This window comes from Nomascus leucogenys, chromosome 11 (genome assembly GCF_006542625.1).
Source record: "Nomascus leucogenys isolate Asia chromosome 11, Asia_NLE_v1, whole genome shotgun sequence".
NCBI lineage: Eukaryota > Metazoa > Chordata > Mammalia > Primates > Hylobatidae > Nomascus > Nomascus leucogenys.
The window spans coordinates 23191547-23213073 of record NC_044391.1 but is presented as its reverse complement, the minus strand read 5'-3'; the positions used below and the strand labels follow the sequence as shown (position 1 = coordinate 23213073).

General features: G+C 38.8%; 1 protein-coding gene and 1 non-coding gene across 2 annotated transcripts in view; both read left to right on the top strand.

The window, feature by feature from the left end:
- The window catches only part of CDK6 (cyclin dependent kinase 6), a 240859-nt gene that overhangs the window by 125016 nt on the left and 94316 nt on the right, over nt 1–21527 (top strand). The window lies entirely within an intron of this gene.
- LOC115837466 lies at nt 17327–17433 on the top strand. The gene has a single exon (XR_004032498.1). It is a non-coding gene; the product is annotated as a U6 spliceosomal RNA (small nuclear RNA).

Sequence of the window (21527 nt, the reverse complement as noted above, 5' to 3'; positions counted from 1 at the left end):
ACACTAACGGAACCTCGTGGATTCAGAAACTTCTTGATAAGCCTAGGGGAGAAAATCAATGAAATAGAGTTGTGGCTTTCAGTCAACAAATAATTACTGATCACTTTCTATGTGCAGACGCTGTCAGTGAAGCTGAGGGATGATGGTGAATGGAAATGGACAAAGTCAGAGAGCTTACAAGCGAGATGGAGAGATAGATCTGAATCAGATAGTCACACAAAGAAATGTCTAGTTAGAAACAGAGATAAATGCAATAAAGGAAAGGGATATGGTTTTATGAGGCCATATGATAAGGCTCAAGAACCTGCCTAGGCTAAGGGCCAGGGAAGCCCTCCCTCCTTACCCAGGTCAAAATGTGGGATGCTTAAAGAGGTCACCAGCATCCTCCTCTTGAACACGTCTGGATGTGGGCCCTGTGAATGTGCGCGTCATGCAATTCGTGCTTGGGGTGTGTGTGTGCGTGTGTGTTTGGAATAACTCATTCCACGGCACCCAGTTGGCACCACCAAGTGACGAAGTGAAGCAGGACCAGAGATCGGAGAACAATGTCATCTTTTACAGGAGAAAATAAATTGTTTATGCTTGTTTCCTCTTCGTGCGTGTTGTATTTACTATGGAGACCTGGCAGGGTTTGTGCCTCGGCTTGGGCAGCCGAGTAGCTCACACAGAAGCCTCCAAAAGCTGCCAGTGCATACTGAATAAATCAAACCAAGAACATTACATGAGTATAATGGAAAAAACCCAAAGCCCCGTCGCCTCGGCACCTCAGCGAAAGTGCAGGACACACCTCTGAAGCAGGAAGAGCTCCTGTGACTCCTTCCCCGCTCAACATCTTGCCGTGACACAACCAGGTCTGTTTTGTTAAAACATCCAGTTGCCAGTACATATTTCATAGTTAACAATGGAGTGTTTGTGCCGGTTTCGTTTTCACTTTCACCAGTGAGGGAAGTGGAACACAATGGGGGCAGTGCACAGAGCTGGGAACAGGACACGTTTTCTTTAGGATTCCCAGGGCTGGGTACATGGAAAATGCCAGAGCCAAAACAAACATGAAAACCCATCCAGATTCTCCATTGCGCATTCTCAGTGGTAATAAAACACATTTGAGTTACCATCTGATAGGTTAACTCTGCCTCCACGGTGAAGGCAAATATCGATGACCACTGTGAGAATTTCTGCCATGTAGAAAGACAATGTATTCCATACTGCACAGAAAGCTGCTGTTGGTGCGTGTGCATGCATGTGGCTATCTAATTGCACCAAGTGGATTTGCGAAGTGAATCAAATGACTGATTCCCTTGTTTATAAAAGATAGTCATTCATTTGACTCACCTAATTCTAGCTCCTTCATAAGTGGTCACTGTTGGCGAATTAGTTCTGAACAAAAACAGTTCAACTGTAATGCTACTGCCTGGAGGATGTTTTACTCGGAGAAAGAGCCAGAAGTTCCTTGCTTTCCTCCTACATTTGTTCAGCCAGCATCTACCAGGGTATGACACAGAGAGAGTCTGGTTGTCTGTCTTTCTTTTCTTTTCTTTTTTTTCTTTTCCTTTCTTTTCTTTTCTTTTTCTTTTCTCTTTCTTTTCTTTCTCTTTTTTTCTTTCTTTCTTTTTCTCTTTCTTCTTTCCTTTCCTTTCCTTCCTTCCTTCCCTCCTCCCTCCCTCCCTCCCTTCCTGCCTTTTTCCTTTCCTTTCCGCTTCTCCTTCCCCTTTCCCTTTACTTTCCCCTTTCCTTTCCTTGACCAGGTCTTGCTGTGTCGTCCAGGCTAGAGTGCAATGACACAGTCATAGCTTACTGCAGCCTCCAACTCTTGGGCTCAAGCCATCCTCCTGCCTCAGCCTCCCAAGTAGTAGGACTACAGGTGCACACCACCATGCCCAGCTACCTTCTTTTTTTTTTTAGAGATGGGGGTCTCATTATGTTGCCCAGGCTGATCTCAAACTCCTGACCTCAAGCAATCCTCTTGTCTCAGCCTCCCAAAGTGCTGAGATTACAGACATGAGCTACCATGCCTGGGCCTGTTTTTCATATGGACACCCTATATGATGCCATTCAAAATCTCAAAAGCCTGAGGCCAAATTGGATATAAAGACTAAGCGTTGTCTTAAGATTAATGAGACCATATGCTTCAGAAAGGTTTTGCAAGTAAAGGGCTTCTCAGGGATCCAGAAGATGAAAAAACATTTTGCCTCCTACATTTAACATTTTTGGGAATATGCCCCTGTGCTGGTTTAGGGGCTTGTCTGAAGAGTTCTATTTAATGAGATAATTCCATCTCCCCTAAATTTGCTTAACTCAACGCAAATGTTATATTCATACTCAAAGGAGTATGAGACATGGTCCTTGGAATTGAATATAAAGCAACATTTCAATAACTTGGATTTTTGTGTCCTCTTTAATTCTTTGGACATGTGAGCTGCTTGTATTTTAGAGCTGTCACTGCTTCCTTGTAAGGAAAGGAGAGGTGACAATATCTTTACTTTGCTTAGGCTTTGATAATATCATAGTGTAGGTTTCTGAGTCAAGATAATGTTTCTCAAATTCTGTAACATTGGCCATATCCATTTTTATTCACTCAGTCCAAATAATACGTTATGTATTTTAGCATTTCCCACAGTGCCTTCCTTGCACGAGGTGGGCACTTGAGTACATGGTGAATGAATGAATGAATCCTTATGATTCTCTAGTGCCTAGAGAATGAATTGCAACTCTACAGCATGACATACAAAGTTTTTTTTAATTCAGCTCCAACCTACCTTTCTGTCCTTCCATCACTTCTACCCAGAGTGGTAAGCATATAACATAAGCACATATTCTTTATCAGTTTTTTACTATTCTTTGAACTTAATTGCTTTCACAACTCCCTGCTTTCACAAATAAATCAATGAATGGATTTCCTACTCTGCATTCTCCATGTTGCTGCTTGTGTCATTGCATCATCAATTATAAGCATCCAAAAAAATTTTTTTTAATTTGTTTTAGACACAACTTTCAGCTAATCTTCCCAATTGCCTGCGTCACTCCTTGATAATAACTTGAGCTCTGAGGGAGTAACATTTACACTTTGAATGTCTGTCTGGGCAGCCATTCATAACCTTCAGATAATTATTGTGCTCCATCCCTCTTTATTTGAGATCACAAACCTTGCCAGATCTCCTGACTTGTGCACTTAGATGTTCTGTATGTTATGCTTTTATTTTAAAACTAAGATCCCTTGGGATCTTTGGAGAAACCATAGTGTCCCAAAAAGGGGTTGAAAATGTCTGCATTGTAGTTTCCCTTAGTCATTTTATCTAGTCCATTTGGGTCCTTGAGAAGATTAAATTTGTGTTCCTGTTATCTGTATAGGTCTCTCCAAAAGTTGAGCTCAGACTTTTATATGATTACTTTGTAGTGCCGGATTTTCTGATGCATTTATTGACTTTATTGCTAATCTTCCCAATGCATTTCTAAATGACAGTCTTTTGGCTGCTGAACCATTCCTCTTATTGCTCCTGCTTTCTGCTTTCCTCCTCTCTAGGGATTGAAACCCAGGGTGAGTGACATTGTTGCACCCAGCATCTATCTACAAGGATACTGATGATTTTTAAATCCTTCATAAATTTGAATGTTGAACTTTACTGTTGGCTGTGGAGGAATAATCTACCTTCAAATCTCAGGGAAGCATCCAAAAGAGGAAAGGGGAAAGTGTAGGAGAATTTACTTTAGTGCTGCTCATATATTTATTTTGAAGGCTGGCAGAATCTAAAAATGAGGCTGTAAATTTAACAGCTCAACCATAAAAACCCCAAAATAAGGGAGAAAAAGCTCTACTACTTCAGGTTTGGATACTGATATAAAGTTACAAGATTTATTTTCCTCTTCTGTCTTAAATTCTTTTTAAAAAATTTCTAGCGCTGTCCTTCCCTTTCTTTTTTCCCATTTCTATTTTTAATAATTACCTTTTTAAATGTTACCAATGCTTTGAAATGTATGGAAGTGTTTTATAAATACATGGCTGGCATATTTCAGTTGATAGATTTCATGGTGACGTTAAATACTATCTGCACCTTATGTAACGCTGGATGATTTCAGTGAGGTAGGGACTGCACATGGTATCAGTTCTTGTGGGAAAATATGCTTCAGTGGCTTACTGGCACTGGTTTTGGAATGTGGCATTTAAAAGTACCTTTTTACAGTGGGAAAGAATTCTGTCAAGAATAAACAGTCTGACCTTGTTAAATGGGCCAAAGTCTGTCTGTAACCTAGTTCCAGAAAACTAGCTTTTACTAGTTTAGAAAAAGCAGATTAGAAAAAGAAAAAAAAACTGTAAAACTTTTATGAAGTAAAGCATTTAAAAGTTACTATCAAGAATGTGAAATAAATTCCTGAAATGATGGTCTTCACATATATTCATGAGAATGTCCTTACCTGTCTATAAAATCCCATTTTTGCAGAATGAATGAAAGATCAAGATTACAGTTAGTCAGAAAAGCAGATTTTCTTTTTCCTGGAAAGACAAGACTGGCACGTAGAAGGGAGCTGTGCGAACAGCGATACAGCATGGACCACTGTGGGAAACAAGCCCGCTTGGGGAGGTGAAGGAGTAAAAATTCCCAGTGACTCCCCATTGCCCACACACTCAAGTTTGTATACTCTGAGCTCTGGAATGCAGCAGGCAACTGTTCCTAACCTTTCTCTCCATTCTTGCTTTCCCACCCACACCAAACCCATCTCCACAAACCCTATGATCTTGCCATCCAGACCTTTTTGCTCCTTCTTGAAAAATCATGCCATTAGATTTTATGCTTCCGTGTCATTAAACATTCTCTCTGCTTAGACTGCCTTTCCCATTCCCCGCCTAACAATCTCCTACTCATTCTTCAAGACTCAGATGCCACCTCTGAAGTCTGCCCAACTCCCCAGGATAAAGTTAAGTACCTACCCTCCCGTGCACTTTTTATTTGCCTGTAATATAGTAGTTCTCATATGGTAGTATCCCCATTTGTTTGACTTCTGTCTTCTATTTTTAAAAGACTAACATTGCAAAATAGCCATTTCAGCACTTTAGGTAACAACACGCAGGCACATGGTAGCTGCTTAGTGAGTGTTTATAGAGTATATGTGGGTGGTAAAATAGGAGGTTTACTCTCCTGAGTAGAGGAGATAGAGGAGGACTGAGGTTGAGAAGGGATGCTGTTCTTTAAATATTGACTTCCCTGAAAGGTGCCATTGTGGTTTGTATCTGCATCCATCTTGAAATTTAAACACCAAGAATTAAACTTATTTTGCTAGTCACTTTCATTGCTAAAATCTTGTGTTTATATTTAGAAGATATTCTGGAAAACCAGTTACTGCATTTTATACAAATACATGACTTAGTCAGCTGGTTGGATATTGTCAAGAATGCACAAGATCTCAGTGATACTAGTTCTTTTTTTTTTTTTTTTGCTTTTTTTGAATTTTGAGGACTTAAAACAAATTGACTTGGTATTTAAAGTTATATTTCTTCAGCTTTCAGTACAGAGAAACAGAGTAAATGGAAGCTTAATCAGTGATACTCGTTCTAATCATAACCACTTTTAATGTTAAATGACTAATTTATCAATATTAATTTAAGTCAGGGAACATTTTTAATGGAGTTATAATAGAAACCAAATCTTGGGTTCAAAAAACCAATATAGCTTTAATAAAACTGCATAAATGTTTTAAAAAATCAAATATGTAAAATCAAGTAATTTGCATATGGGCTTTGGCAAAGTTTTTCAAAAGCTGCCTATGCATTTAAAATATGATTTACTAGATTAAGATGCATTTTAAAAGACTTTACAGGTTTATGTATATTATGTAAAACTACTTACACTGTCTGGCCACTGTAGTTTTTACTTGATATACATTCAAAAATACTGTATTAGGAAAAGCCACAGATAGCCCATTGTGAATTGTAAAGTGTTAATGTCAACCGGGCACAGTGGCTCACACCTGTAATCCTAGAACTTTGGGAGGCTGAAGCAGGCAGATCGTGAGGTCAGGAGTTCGAGAGCAGCCTGGCCAATATGGTGAAACCCCATCTCTACTAAAAAAAATACAAAAATTAGCCAGGCGTGGTGGCGCATTCCTGTAGTCCCAGCTACAGGCTGGGGCAGGGAGGCTGAGGCAGGAGAATCGCTTGAACCCAGGAGGCGGAGGTTGCAGTGAGCCAAGATCACACCGCTGCACTCCAGCCTGGGCGACAGAGTGAGACTCCATCTCAAATACATAAATAAATAGGATTAATATCTAGAGAAAAGAGAAACTCACATGTTCTTATACCCAAACTGTCCACTGTCATGCCTTTTATTGGCAAGTAGATGTTAAAAATGTAGCACAATATTTAAGATTTTGACAAGATTGAATAGTCCATTTAAAGTAAGAAAAGCTTTCAAGAGTGACCTCAGCGATTTTACACAAGTTGAAATAAAATCTTGTCTTTATCTTTTCTTTGTATTTATTGTTCTATCTTTATTTCTATAAGGACTTCTTGGTTTTAGGATGTGGGGCTGAAAAACTGCGTTTAAAGGTCATGTTGCTGCTGCTATATGCACAGTACAATTTGTATTTTCCATCAGCTTCATCATTTGTAATTTTTGTACTCCTGTTTTTAAAGGCATCAAATTTTTTCGGTAGTTGATTATAGTTCTCAAGTATTGTTAGTCCCATACTATTTTAGAAAAACAAGATATTCATCAATTGCTTTATTTTTAATTCACATGCATTTACTCAGTAATTTTGTTTTTAGAAATTTGGTCTCAGGAGACAATTTTTTAGAGAGAAATAGCCCCATTTATAAGATAGCGTTCACCAAATCCAGTGGCATTTTTTGCAGGTTCTTCCACATTCACTTTGTAACATTTGTATATGCGAGTCCCCACTCCCTTAAACTCTCACGGTTTTTTTGTTTTGTTTTTTTTGGTTCTTTTTTTTTTTTTGAGACAGAGTCTTGCTCTTTCGCCCAGGCCAGACTGCAGTGGCGCTATCTCGGCTCACTGCAAGCTCCGCCTCCTGGGTTCAGGCCATTCTCCTGCCTCAGCCTCCCGAGTAGCTGTGACTACAGGTGCCCACCACCACGCCTGACTAATTTTTTGTATTTTTAGTAGAGACGGGGTTTCACCATGTTAACCAAGATGGTCTCGATCTCCTGACCTCGTGATCTGCCTGCCTCGGCCTCCCAAAGTGTCACGGTTCTTTCTTCAGTTTTTTTATCTGCATTCTTTCATTACTAAAATTATTTTAAAATTTGAACATTCCACCAGTGTGGTGGTGGTTAACGCATGTAATTCCACCACTTTGGGAGGCTGAGATGGGCAGATTGCTTGCACCCAGGAGTTTGAGAACAACCTGGGCAACATGATAAAACCTTGTCTCTACAAAAAATAAAAAAATTAGCCAGGCATGGTGGCATGTGCCTATAGTCCCAGTTACTTGGGAGGCTGAGGTGGGAAGATCACTTGAGCCCAGGAGGTAGAGGTTGCAGTGAGCTGAGAGATCACGCCACTGCACTCCAGCCTGGGTGACAGATAGACACTCTATCTTAAAATAAAAAATAAAAAAAATTTAAAAATTTTTTTAAAAATTGAACATTCCAGGTGGGTAAAAAAATGAAAAGGGAAAATCCTCAATGATCCTTCCTTCCAGAAAAAAAGCCACTATTAACAGTTTGTTAAATGAACTTTTATACTTTTTTCTACTTGTATACAACCCTCAGTATGGGTGTGCGTGAGGGTGGATGTGGATGTGCCTATAATAGTATACATACAGGTTTTCTGTTTGTTTGGGATTTCTTGTTTACTTGTGTCCATTAATTTATCCTAGGCATTTTGTCCATATCTAACATATATTAGCCTGTTATTCTTTTTCTTACTTTCACTGTGTAAATTTACATAATATTTTTACCCAGTCTCCCAGGATGAACACTTGGGTAGTTTCTCATTTTTTGGCTGCAGTGAACATCTTTGGGCTTATGTTTTTTCACTGAAATACTAATTTTTTTTAGGATAATTATTTAAGAAATGGTACTACCAGGACAAAGGACAAAGAATGCACATTGAAAAATTTGATAATGCCAAATTGTTCTCCAAAAGGGTTTCAACTCCCACTCCTGCACTCCTTAACTGAATGTGAGAGAGCTCACTGCTTTGTCTCTCCTGAGTGCCTCTGGCCATTGCCTTTGCTGGCGCTTTCTGCTCTTCCTGTCCTCTAAAAAAGCATCCAGCATGTTCTGACTTCAGCCCTTTCTGTGTCTGAGTCAGGTCCATGGCTGTAACTTTCATCTCCGTGCAGAGATGTCCAAGTCATCCATCTGCCCGGGTCTCCTCTGAGTATCAGCCTTCATCTCTACTTTTCCCCACCTCTCCATCTGGTGTTTCACAGCAATAGAAACAGATCGTAACAAAAAGATCACTCATCAGCTTCTCCTTTCCTAGGCAATTCTGCTTTGGTTTCCTTTGTTTAACTTCATTACTGGTAATCACCAAAGCTAGAATCTTCAGATTTTTTTCTGGACCCATTTATAACATCATATATTTAGTTACAAGTACAAGATATCCAATCAAAGTGTCTTGAATAATAATAATGTTTAAATCTGATATAAGAAGTCTGGAGATAGATAATTCTGCAATTGGTGCTGTTGCTTGATGGTATCATCTTGGTTCCGATAACCAAATATTGGGAAAATTCCATTCCTTCTTCTTTGGTTAGTTGATTGTGTCATCTCTCAGGGCCTCAAGATGGCTGCCACAACTTCAAAAGCATTATATCACATACAACAGTATTCTAAGCAGTAGGTGAGGAAGCAGGGGCCAAAAAGGGTTTTATTGTCTCTTTAATCAGGGAAGACAATCTTTTCCAAAAGCTCTTTTCAAACTTCCACTTTAGGTTTCATCACTCATAATTGAATCCCATACCTACCCGTCGACCAATCAGTCTGTAGATAAGCATATTGCTACCCAAAAGAAAATCAGGTTATGCTAGCCAGGAAAGCAGGGGATGGCTGTTGGGTGAACAACGAATGTACAGGCCCTTCATTAATCTAGAGATACACCCCCACCAAGGCAGCAGGGCTACCGTATAGGCAGAACATCTGCTGTTGGTTTCTTTCAGAGGTGCACTGATATATTCACCAATCTCTAATAAAATGTTTTATAAAGCACAGTGCTTTTTTCCTTACGTGCTCCACATATGTTGAAAGCAGAAAGCTTTAGAGTTTCATGGAAATGTTGATTAGACTAAGAATGATTGCTTACCACACCCCACCAGGACTATGATTCCTTAGATTCCTTAATAATAGCAATCAGCAAACACTTTTTGAGTATGAGCCATCCACCAGCAATCAGCAGGTAACATTCTTCTCATGCAAATTCAGGAAGCTAAGGATTGCTTTTAAAAACAGTGAGGCGGTAAGAAAAATTATGCTAAACTAAGAACTTTTAAAAAGATGTGAATTTCATTAATATTATTTATGTAATTTATATTACTTAAATAGTATGTTCATTATTAATATATTCATATGATTAAAAGTAATATTCAGTATTTGGATGCATAAATAAAATACATATATGTATATATGTGTATGTTCTTTTAGTTACATATATGTATATGTAAATCTGAAGTTGCCTCTACAACTCTTACCTAGCCAGATAAACCCTGATGAATCTAGGAGACAAGCATTGTTAGATCTAGGAGAGTCAGGGAAGGCTTCTCAGAGGAGCTAATTTTTGAGGCAGGCTTACAAGTGAGGAGGAGTTTGCCTGGCAAAGCACAGGGAAAGGTGTGTTCTAGGTATGGGGTTGAGAAACATCAGCTCATGTTCACACACACAATGGCAAAGCAGCAAGAAGTATGTGGGTTGTTGAGCAGGGTGCTTTAAAACCTTTTTTACCCTAAAAAAAAAACAGTCTACTACAATGTGATGAGTGGATTGGTAGGGAGAATTTGGTGTGAATTAAGAAATTGATGGCAGGGAAACCAGCGTGGAGGCTGTTTTAAGAAAGATGTGTGACGAGGGACTACATGAGAGCAAGAATGAGATGGGACAGAAACTGCAGGCTGTTAAATGTAGACACGGGGAAAATATGTTCATGTCAAAATCTGATATGAAATTTACTTTATGAGATAAATAAGAAATAAAAATATATTTATTTAAATCAAATAAGTATCTCTGGTCATAATTGCCCTCATACTGTACTGTTGTGGATGTGTCCTGACACATGCTCAGAACATAGTAGCCACTACTGATGTAATCACTACTATTTTTACTGGCAGTGGTATTGAATATGTATAGTAATTTCTCCTGGTATGATTAACATTTTTATTCAAAACGGAACAAATTTTATAATGAAGAATCTCTATACGACATCTCACTAGTAGTTGTATAAATCAGAAATTTTCTAGTGGTTTAATGTTAATCCCAATTGTAATTCAGATGAATCTATCATAAAATGACTTTTTTTTCTTTTACAAACAGAGCCTTTTAAAAAATATATTTCTTTTTATCAGGACTTAAATGATAGATGTTTTACTTTATTGGGCCTAAAGTGCCAGTGACATGGTTATGTTCTAATTAATTAGCCACCTATCTTTCTCTTTCTCCTTTTTCCTCCACATAATCCAGATTTTGCTAAAGTTGGCAAATTGTATACCTCACTTGTGGTCATTATATGACTAAACCCTAATGAGGGTTATGTAACGTAAACAGCCACAAAATACCATAATTTACTCTTTTCCTTAGACAACAAGCACCTTGAGGGAAGAAACGGGCATCACATAGATTATGCTCACCAAATAGCAATTGGTAATGATGATGCACTTTGAAGCTGTTTATGTCTATTATAGAAGTAATATATACTCACTATAGTCAAATTTGTGTGGTCTTGGTTTATCTCCATTCTCCATTCTTGGTTCACCTCATCCATTCATTTCTCAAAAATGGTAACACAGATTAGTTTCTCAATTTCAAAAGTCAGATAATCAAACTGGGGTTTCAAAGAAAGTTGTAAATTAGTAAAGAAAAGCGTCAAATTTTTTTTCAGCCCTTTTTAGATTTTTCTCTCCTTGGGGCTAATTACCTTCATTCACCCTTCTTCCCTCACTATTCCTAAAGAATAACAAGTTTAGAAATTAGATATTGGATATAATCTAGTAAGAGTCTGTTCAGTTTGAGGATTTTTTAAACAACTAAATATGCCTAAAAATTTCATCATCACCACTGTGTGTCTTCCTCCATCTGCTCATCTGCTGCCCATAATATCATACACTTGATAATGGCTGTTTCTCTTAAGAGAATAGTGTCATGTTCTTGAGGCCAGAGATTGTTAAGTTGGAAGAATCTGGGAAGACAGCAGAATTTAAAACACTATGTACCTAGCATTCTTTCTAATACTACATTTATTTATCGTGTGAGAGAGAAAGAGACTGTGAGTGTGTGTGTGTGCACATGCACGCACGTTTTCTATATCTCATCAGGTATTTGTGAATAAATAGTTCACACCCTTCCAAGAGAATAGGTCCTTTCTTTTCTTTAAACAGTGACTCCATTGATCTTGTTTTAGAATTTCTTCCCTCGTTTCTCACTTCCTTCTTGGCAACATTGTTTTTGAAGTCTTGAATTGATTCAAGTGTTCCTGGAATATTACTTTTTCTCTCCTACTATTTTCAAGTATAGACAAAGAGATAATTTTTTTGAAAAATGTTGCTTCCTTCAAAAAGCAGTATAACAGCTATTATACATAGTATAATACCACAGTACGTGGTTAAAGGGACATATTCTGGAACCAGATCTTTTATACAAAATTATTTTGCAACTTAACAAGCTGTGTGACCTTAAATAAATTCTTTAGCCTCTCTGTATCCTGGGTTTCTTCTCTGCTAAAATAGAGAAAATGACAGTACCTATCTTAATAGGATTGTTGTGGGAATTAAATGAGTTAATATGTGAAAAAGTAAAGTCCTATAATTAAATTGTGTAATAGTAATACTCATCTTTGAACCTGAATATGAAGACAGGTAAAGAAATGAATATAAACCAATGAAACCATTTTATTACTGTTAATCAGTTACTTAGAAATCACTTTTACTAAAGTTTAGATTACTAACATCTTAGGGAGACCATTCTCTCTTTTTTCATTATTATTTCTCAAAAGAGAGAGTGTTTCTGGTATTCCTGAAATGAGTATATTGAAGAAATCTTTCCATTATCAGTTATTTAAACAATGTTGAAGTCTGGGGAAAAATAAAATATATTTTTTCCAAGGCTACATACGTATCTATTCTTCAAATACAGGAAATTGAATGCACAAATCCAGACAGTTGCAGAATTTTCACTGAGAGTCTAAGAATGGATGAGTGTGTTATTGTGAATGGACTGTATAGGCAGTATTAATTGCTTTGCTTTCAGGCACCATATCTCAGTGTGACATCTCAGAGTCCCAGAAATCCAGTGCTGTTTCTTCAGTCTTTGTTCCTTGCTTACTTTCAACCACTAGCCAAGTAGTTGAGGATGGCACAGAAAAATTGAGTTGTGGCCCTGTAGCAGAGACCTTCATGGTTGTGCTTTTCTTCTTTACCACCCACAGGACAAATTCTACAAAGACAAGAAAATTGTTTTTCATGAAGAACATTTTGTGTATTTAATCTCTATAGAGTGGAAGGTTGATGACTGGAAAGTAACAGCTCATTAATTATGAAAGTAAATTTCTTTCCCTACTGTAGTCAAAATTAGCTTTTTTAAAAAGACAGGGTCTCACTGTTTTGTCCAAGCTGGAATGCAGTGGTACAAACACAGCTCACTGTGCAGTCTCAGCCTCCTGGGCTGAAGGCCATCCTCCCGCTTTGGCCTCCCAAAGTTCTGGGATTACAGGTGTGAGCCACCACTCTGGCCAAAATGAGCATTTTAATGTTATTTCTGTACTGAGCCATTTTGTATTCCACCGATCACTTTCTCTTGGGAATAGCTGGTAGTTAATATTCAGAAAGGTTCATTTCCCAAATAGGTTAGATTATTCTCCAGTGAATAAGTGACTCATTGTACTATGGATTAGGAATTAATGTCACAGATAACATACACTTCTTTCACATAGTCTACTTAAGATGTGTCATATAAGAACTCTTTCAGCTATTAACCTTTCAAAAAAGTTAAAAGAAATTCCTGAGGCTTTCAGCCCAGCCCTTGTATAACCTGCAGTGTCTTGTTTTGTTTTACAAAGCCATGCAGGAATGCCCCCTATTCAGAAAAGGAGTTGGTACCGAGACTAATAACTGAGTAGCACATTCAACCTGCAATTCTGGAAATTTGTATTTAGCATTTCATACAGTTGCTTATTCTCTAATTTAGTCTTTAAGAACATTTGTCTTAATATTGCTTTTATCTATCTAGTGCCCAATTCAGGATTCAGTTAAGCCACAGTACCATCTCCAAAGAAAACGTACCCTGGCTTTTTTCAGATTCAAGGTAAAGGTGTGGTTTGGCCACATAAGTAGTGTTGTATAGAAATGTAATTCAGGAGCTTCTGCAACATGACCTGACTGGGATCTACCTTTCTTTGGATGCTTCCTGCTCTGAACGCCCACAGCACTTCCTAAGCCACCCAGTTCATCCTTTACATGAAACCTTTCACTCTCTACTTAGGTTTCATGTGATTTCCAATTTTTTTTAATGCTGCTCAAAGCTCTTTGAGACCAGGAACAATGATTTGTGTTTGCTAAGCATGCCTTAGCATGGACCCAAAACCTAGGAGAAGGTTGGTCACTTGGTGAACAACTACTTGTTATATGCTTCCTCTCTTGGTGCCTGAAGGACATCATAGTAAAAATACTTTGGATATTCTGGGTATTTTGTTACTATTTTGTGTATATATGGAATTCTAAGTACACAGTATACTAATGAGGTAAAGAAATTTTCATAGAAGCAAAAACCAAGAGAGTTTACCACCACCAAGAATTTTCTAAAGGATGTACTTCAAAAAGAAAGAAAATAATCTCAAAGGGAATGCCTGAGATGCAAGAAAGAATGTCGAGTGCATAGATTGGTAAAAATGTCCAAATAGATTCTTAATCACAGTAAATGTAAATGGACAAAACTCACCAGTTCAATGGCAAAGAATGTTAGATTAGATTTTTTAAATATTTCTCTAAAACCAAGTCTTTGCTCTTTCAAGAAACACCTAAAACTGATCCTCTGTTGAAGGGAACATAAAATGATACTCTACTTTAGAAAATAATTTGGCATTAACTATACAGTTTAACATGCTTATACCATGAAACCCTGCAATTCCATGCCTTAAGTTACATACCTTAGAGAAATTCTTGCACATGTGTGCCAAGAGCCGTATTCAGGAATACTCTGCAGCATTGTTTGTAATACCAACACTCCAAACAACCCAAATGTTCATATACAAAAGAATGATTAAATTGACACTGGTATATTCCCACAATAGAATTATACAGCAGTGAAAATAAAAAAATGAATGAGCTATAGCTACAGGCAATAACATGGATGAATATTAGCAACAATATTGAGGGGAATAAAACAAAATGAAAGTTATAAAGCATATGGAATATGTATAAAGCAAAACTAAATATTATTTAGGTGTATTTATAGATAAATCTAACATTTTTTAAGGAAGGAAATGAAAAACGTGAGACTTAGGATAGTGGTTGCCTGTGGGGGTAAAGAGAAGTAAAGAAGCAAGGGAATAGAAATAGAAATACAGAAGAACAAAAGAGAGAGGAGGGCTCTGAGCACCCAAGTAGCTATCACATCATTAAAGCCTTACATCTACCTCTCGAGTTCTTCTTTAGATCCATACTCTTATTTAACATTTCTTCAAATTTTGCTATAGTTTCTGCTGGCCAGGCACCAAACTGAGAGTGTAGAAATTAATGAGATATATAAAATCTCCCCTCATTCTTGTCAGGAAGGTGGATGATAAAAAAATTAATATATTAGATAAAATCTCTGGGGCCCAGCAGTGCAATAGAGTGTGATACACTGGGGATCTATTTTAGAGGGGGAGGGTGGTCAAAGAAGGTCTTTTGCACAGGAGATGAGGGACAGAGCATGCTAAGATTCAGGAGAGCATTCTAGTCACAGGGAGCAGCAAATTCAGAGGCCCCAAGGTAGGAGGGAGTTTGGTCTGTCCAAGGAAAGCAAGAAGGTCAGTGCAGCTGAGGCAGAGTAAGTAGGAAGGAGAGAGGTCAGGGCTGAGATCAGGGAGGTAGTCTGAGGCCCCTCTGTGGGGGACCTGGTAAATGTGTTTGAATTCATTTTGAAGTGTAATAGGTCCATATTAGAAGCAGAAACTAGAAAAGGAGTCAGGCTGATAAACATAGGGATCATAACTGCAGGAAAAAGGCAATTGATAATAAGACACAAGCAAGAAAAAATTTAAATGATTAAAATAATACACTTGCAGAGCTTACAGAGAGAAATGTAAGTAATCTGAGAAATCTAGTTACATCTAAGTCTTCATTCATCTTACCAGATAAATGAAATGTTAAAATTTTAGTTGCTTGCATACGTAACACACAGATACTCTTTTTATAACACATTCCTGTCATAAAACATGTGATGTTTATCTAGAGAATTGAGAATACTTGTTTTGTGCTTTGATTACTCAACCGCAGGTCATATTGTAATGATTAATGAGGTCATTTGAAATGTATTTTTACCCATCTTGAGATTTGCAGTATGTGTATGAAGCATGTCATATCATTAGTTATGCAGTATAAAAAGAGAATTTTTAAAAATATGTCATTGCTTATGACTAAAATTATGATCAGAAGTGGATTTACCTGTGTCTAGTGAGTTTTAAGCTTCAGAGTTCCTCACTTTCAGCCCCCATCACATACCAAGGTTATGGGAGAGGCTCTAGCAATATGGTCATCTGGTCTTTTTTTTTTTAATTGTGGAAGTGAGCTATTTTAAATGCAGCTGATTAACCTTCCACCTCACCCATCACAGTTCTCGTGTCAGGTGGCAATGGAGTGACCATGGGCATTTTTGAGATCTGGCTAAGGGGATGTTGAGTTCATTTGGGTTTTATAAGCGCTATATGGGGTTCACTGGTTACATATATATCAATGGTTCTCAATTAGGGATGATTTTATCCCCCAGGGGACACTCATTGATGCCTGGAGACATTTTGGGTTGTTACAATATGGGGGAGAGGGATGTTGCTACTGGCATCCAGTGGATGGAAGGCTAGGGATACTATTAAACATCCTGCAATACACAGGACAGCCCCCTGCAGTAGAGAATTACCCAGCTCCAAATGCCAAAAGTGCCCAGATTGAGAAACCCCCTAACATAGTTATGCCTGGCTACCCCAGTGTAGAAATGGCCTCCAGGAATTCACTCCCACCAGCACTGTGCTGACTTACCTGGGATTCAGAGGTCATTTCACAATATGACCATGTCCTATGGTCTCTGACACCAAAGTCTGTGGGTAGTGGAGGAGAAACAAGGTTTGAAACATACTGAGCCAAAGGCTAGTCTGAGGAGAATTCTTCAAGGCAACAGACATGTACCTTGATAGCAAATGTTTCTATTCTCATCAATGCCTAGTTAAGATGGAAGTTTTTTCATAAGAAGAAAATATATTTGAGGCTGAGCATGGTAGCTCATGCCTGTAATCCCAGCACATTAGGGGGCCGAGGCAGGTGGATCATCTGAGGTCAGGAATTCAAGACCAGCCTGGCCAACGTGGCGAAATCCTGTCTCTACCAAAAATACAAAAATTAGCCGGGCATGGTGGTGCACACCTGTAATCCCAGCTACTCGGGAGGCTAAGACAGGACAATCACTTGAACCCAGGAGGCAGAGGTTGAAGTGAGCCGAGATCATGCCACTGCACTCCAGCCTGGGTGACAGAGTGAGACTCTGTCTCAAAAAAAAATAAAAAAAATAAAGAATATACTTGATAATGCAACATATTTAGTGATAGAAATAACCATGCAATTTTTCTTCTATAAGGAAAGAATCAGCCTTATAAGAATCAGCCAAAATAGATTTTATCAATATTCTATTTGATGATGGCTAAAACATGTAGCACTACCACCAACAGTGAGCACAAGTTAAGTGACATGTTTTCTGCATCACAGCTGTCGATAAAAATAATTTTTGATCAACCATGTTATCTTCCTATAGAAAATATTTCAAAAATTGCTGTCAGATGAAAGACAGTCAACGAGTATGTGCCCAAAAATAACACAGGGCAAGTGAGTTTCCTAGTGGAGGTGTCCGTTTATTAATCAAAATATTGTGATTTTATTTCTGCATTTTGTGGTATTTGTCGGCTTTTTAAAAGTGTGCAAGGTACTCACTTCGGCAGCACATGTACTAAAATTGGAACGATACAGGGAAGATTAGCATGGCCCCCGCGCAAGGATGACACGCAAATTCGTGAAGCATTCCATATTTTTTTTGGCCGGGCGCGGTGGCTCACGCCTGTAATCCCAGCACTTTGGGAGGCCCAGGCGGGCAGATCACGAGGTTAGGAGATCAAGACCATCCTGGCTAACACGGGGAAACCCCGTCTCTACTAAAAATACAAAAAATTAGCCGGGTGTGGTTGCAGGCGCCTGTAGTGCCAGCTACTCGGGAGGCTGAGGCAGGAGAATGGCCTGAACCCGGGAGGCGGAGCTTGCAGTGAGCGGAGATTGCACCACTGCACTCCAGCCTGGTCGACAGAGCGAGACTCTGTCTCAAAAAAAAAAAAAAGTATGTAAGCTTTAGGCTCCACAAACCAGAGATTGCCCCTGTTAATGATGATATTAGGTTTGTATTTTAATCAAGTGAATAAACTTTTGAATGTGAATTCCATCAGTGCATCTCTACAACATATACTTGCAAATTAATCTATGTTTTTCTGTGCTCATCTTCACTTCTGAGTCTGTAGCCTTGGAGTCAGTGGTCTTCTAATCTCACTACCTGGGCGCTTGATTCCATCCACTTTGATCCTCTCCAGATCCTGGTTCCATCATGTCTGCTGCCCCCATGCCTTCAAGCACAATCTGTAACCTCTGTTTTCCAAAGAAGCCTTAAAGGGGCCAGAGGTTCTGGGCAGAGTTAGAGGCAAGTGGGAAAGGCATGGTAGGCAGAGAGAGCAGCTTCAGTTGGCTCTGTCGTCTGCCTCTTTTCTTCTGTAACTAAGGACTTCACTCTGGATGTCATTAACCCTTCAATTTTGTGCAGGCAGCCTTTTGCTCCCATCGTGTTACCGCAGTGGATATTTTAAAGACCTCACCTTGTTTGGCATCTTCGGGTACATGTATGCTTCTCCATTCGTTATTTCTTGTAAATATCCACCTTGACTTCTGTGACATCGTGGTATCCTGCTTTTCCTTCCACGTCTCTCACTCCTCTCCGCTGATTGCCCACCTCTGCCTTCCTCAAAGGTTCTGCCCTACGGCACCTAGCCTGTACATGCTATCTCCTTCAACAGTCTCCTCTGCTGTGGAGGTAATCCTGGAGGCAGGGAACTCATCTATGCCCAACTCGGTCCACTCTCTTGAGCCCCAGACCCAAATATCTTTCTGAATATCATCCTAAGTAGCACCCTTCTGGGTCCCTATTCAGGCTGATGGACTCACCATCTACCTGGCCACCCAGGCCAGAAACCTGGGACTTATCCTAGATTCAGTTAATCTTTCTTTCTCCCTCATTTGACTCATTTGAAGTTATTCTTCCTGCCTTTCCTCTCCTACTGCTGTGGTTTTATACATCTTCCTCCCAGAGCATCTGGATCATTGCAGCCTTTTCATTGAGATCCCTGCCTTCAGGATCATCTCCAATTTCAATCCTACACAGTTATCAGAATGCAAATGTAGAATAATGCATATCTGACATACATGCCCTGCATTAAACCCTTTAGTACCTCCCCTTCTCCTCAGGATAAAGTCCTAGCTCTGTCGAGTAACACTTGGGGTCCTGTTATCTGGTCCATGCAGTTTCATACTCCTCAACTTTTGCTCATGTTGCTCTCTCTACCAGTCATGCCCTTGCCCCTCCTCGCTGAAGCCTCTAACACTAGATACCCCTATCCTGCACCCCGCCTCACCCCTGTGGAGTGGATGTGTATATAACATTTGCTGATAGCTGAAGTTTATAGAGCCAGGCACCTGCAGAGTACTTTATGTACCTTATCCATATAATTCTCCAGTTGCCCTATTAAGCAGGTACTATGATTCTCCATCTTGCAGGTGAGGAAACAGAGGCATGGAGAGGTTAAGCTATTTAGCCAAGGTGATGTAGCTCATAAAAGAGGAGACAGGATTTGAACCCAGGCTTTTAAATTATATACGTCTACCTCGCACAGAGCTTATGAAATTGGTAAGTTACATGTCTGCCTCCTCTGCTCAACTGTGAGCTTTTGAGAACAGATATGATGACTTCATCATCTATGTGTCATCTTTGCAACTGAGATCCAATGCTTGTCACCTAGTAGGCACATTTGTATATGTATGAATTAATTAATTGTTGATGTGACATTGTAAATGTCTCATAAATCTCATGGGAAGTGCTACTAAGAATATGTGAGAGTAGTACAGATATATCTGTATTTCACCCACCATGTGTATTGTCCATGAGGACATGAAAGAAGTAAAAATGATGTTACTGCCTTTGAGAAGAATTTGGTTTAGTAGAAAAATTTAAATAGTTGAAAGAACTTAAATATGGAGCTTTTAAAAGCCATTCTGATTCCTGTTACCAAGGGGCACTATTAGTATTTATAGAAATCAACCTATCTTTTTAAAGGTTCATCATGTGCTAATAGCTAACAGCATCAGCAGTTTAATTATTGACTTAATCGAGGTCTAGAGTAGAGGACTTCCTAGTACTTTGGGAACTCCTGGCCACTTTTCATGTCAGCCTTGCTTTAAAAGGGATCCTAAAATGTGAAAGCTTTCTGTCTCTCTGATTGTGAACTAATTTATCAGTTAAAATTTATCAGCCCAGTTGAAGTTGGCAAGAAGATGATTCATCTTACATACATCAAATTCATGCAAAAGAAAGATATCAGTTACTATTTTAAATGCAAAAATAATATGTTTAAAATATAGGTGTGGGCATACTGTGGTTTCTGGAAGTGTCCTCCTGGAGAATCATTGAGACATGGTCTCTGATGTTCTTTATAATAGTAGCATGCTTATTTCATAAGCCAGAGCCCATATAGGAAAAAGGCTTTTTTCCACCATGCAAAGGCTTATAACTGAATGAGAAAAAAATAAATTAATTACATGAATATTAAGAGGTTACTTATCTATTATAACATTGGGCCACAAGTTGACTAATTAAAAGGAATGCAGGTTGGAAAGCTGCCACAAATCTGCTCCTTTCATTTAGAGGGCCACAGGCTGAAGCCAGTGATTGTGCGTGACAGACTCTGGGAACAATGGTGCAGTGCACAGACCGTCCAGATGAAGCATGCTCGTCTGAATTACACCGACGACAGGGTGGCCTACAGGCAAACAAAATGGTTAAACAATACATAATCAAGTTTTTATTTGGTATTTCCTGCGAGGCTGTACCAGTTGCCAGGGAGCGTACTGTATTTTTTTCTTCGGCTGTATTAATTGTTGACCATAGCTGGCAGAGCCCCAAACAGGGACAGATAAGGGGGAAAATGGCATCTGGACATTAAAGCCTCAAGTGTACTGGGGGAAAAAAAAAGCACAAAAAATTACAGCATATATCAGGAATTTTCCAACTAACGATGTGCGGATGTGGTAGCGCGAGGGAAAAAGAGCCAAACTGAGCTTGCTTTGTTCGCTAAGAGAGGCCCCCCTGTAACATTCCTTTTAGCTGTGCATATTTTGGCTTCATTTGTACAGTTTTAACTTTATACTGTGTGTGGAGGAGTTCAGTTGTAACTGGTGGTGCCTAATAATTCTATTGCAATAATTAAAGTTTATGGAGAGCTGTTAGGTTATTAGTTCATAGAAGCTGCTTCAAAAAAGTTGAAAACTTTTTAAGTGACATGTCATTACTGTAAAAGATGGCAACAATTATTTTCTTTGATTTCACAGCAGTTTTTTTTTTTAAAACAAGATTCATTTATGGAGACAAATAAGAAACAACATCTTAAAAGCTTTGGGTAGGAGTGAGGGGCCCAGACTGGGAATGATGAGAATATGGATCCTGTAGCCTGTGAATAAAACGTTTTCCAACTGGCTTGTAAAACATGAAAATTTGTGATAGCATAATTTCATCTGCTACTTTTAAATTCCATTTAAAATGTGAAATTAATATATAAATGTTAGTAAATCTATTGCAGAAACCAAGTATTGCAGCCTCTCAAGCTTTGATAGAAGTCATATGTGACTTTTAATTCAGTAATACCATGAAAAATTTCCAACTGAACACAGCTTCCTTCTTAAAAGATTGACATGCCTTGGAGTCCCCAATAAAATAGTAATTGCAATGTACACCAATTGGTTAGAGCTGTGAAATATGTTTCCTGGGGGCTTCTCTGCAGTGGTAGAGGGCTGTCTGCCTGCATGGTTGTCATACTCAG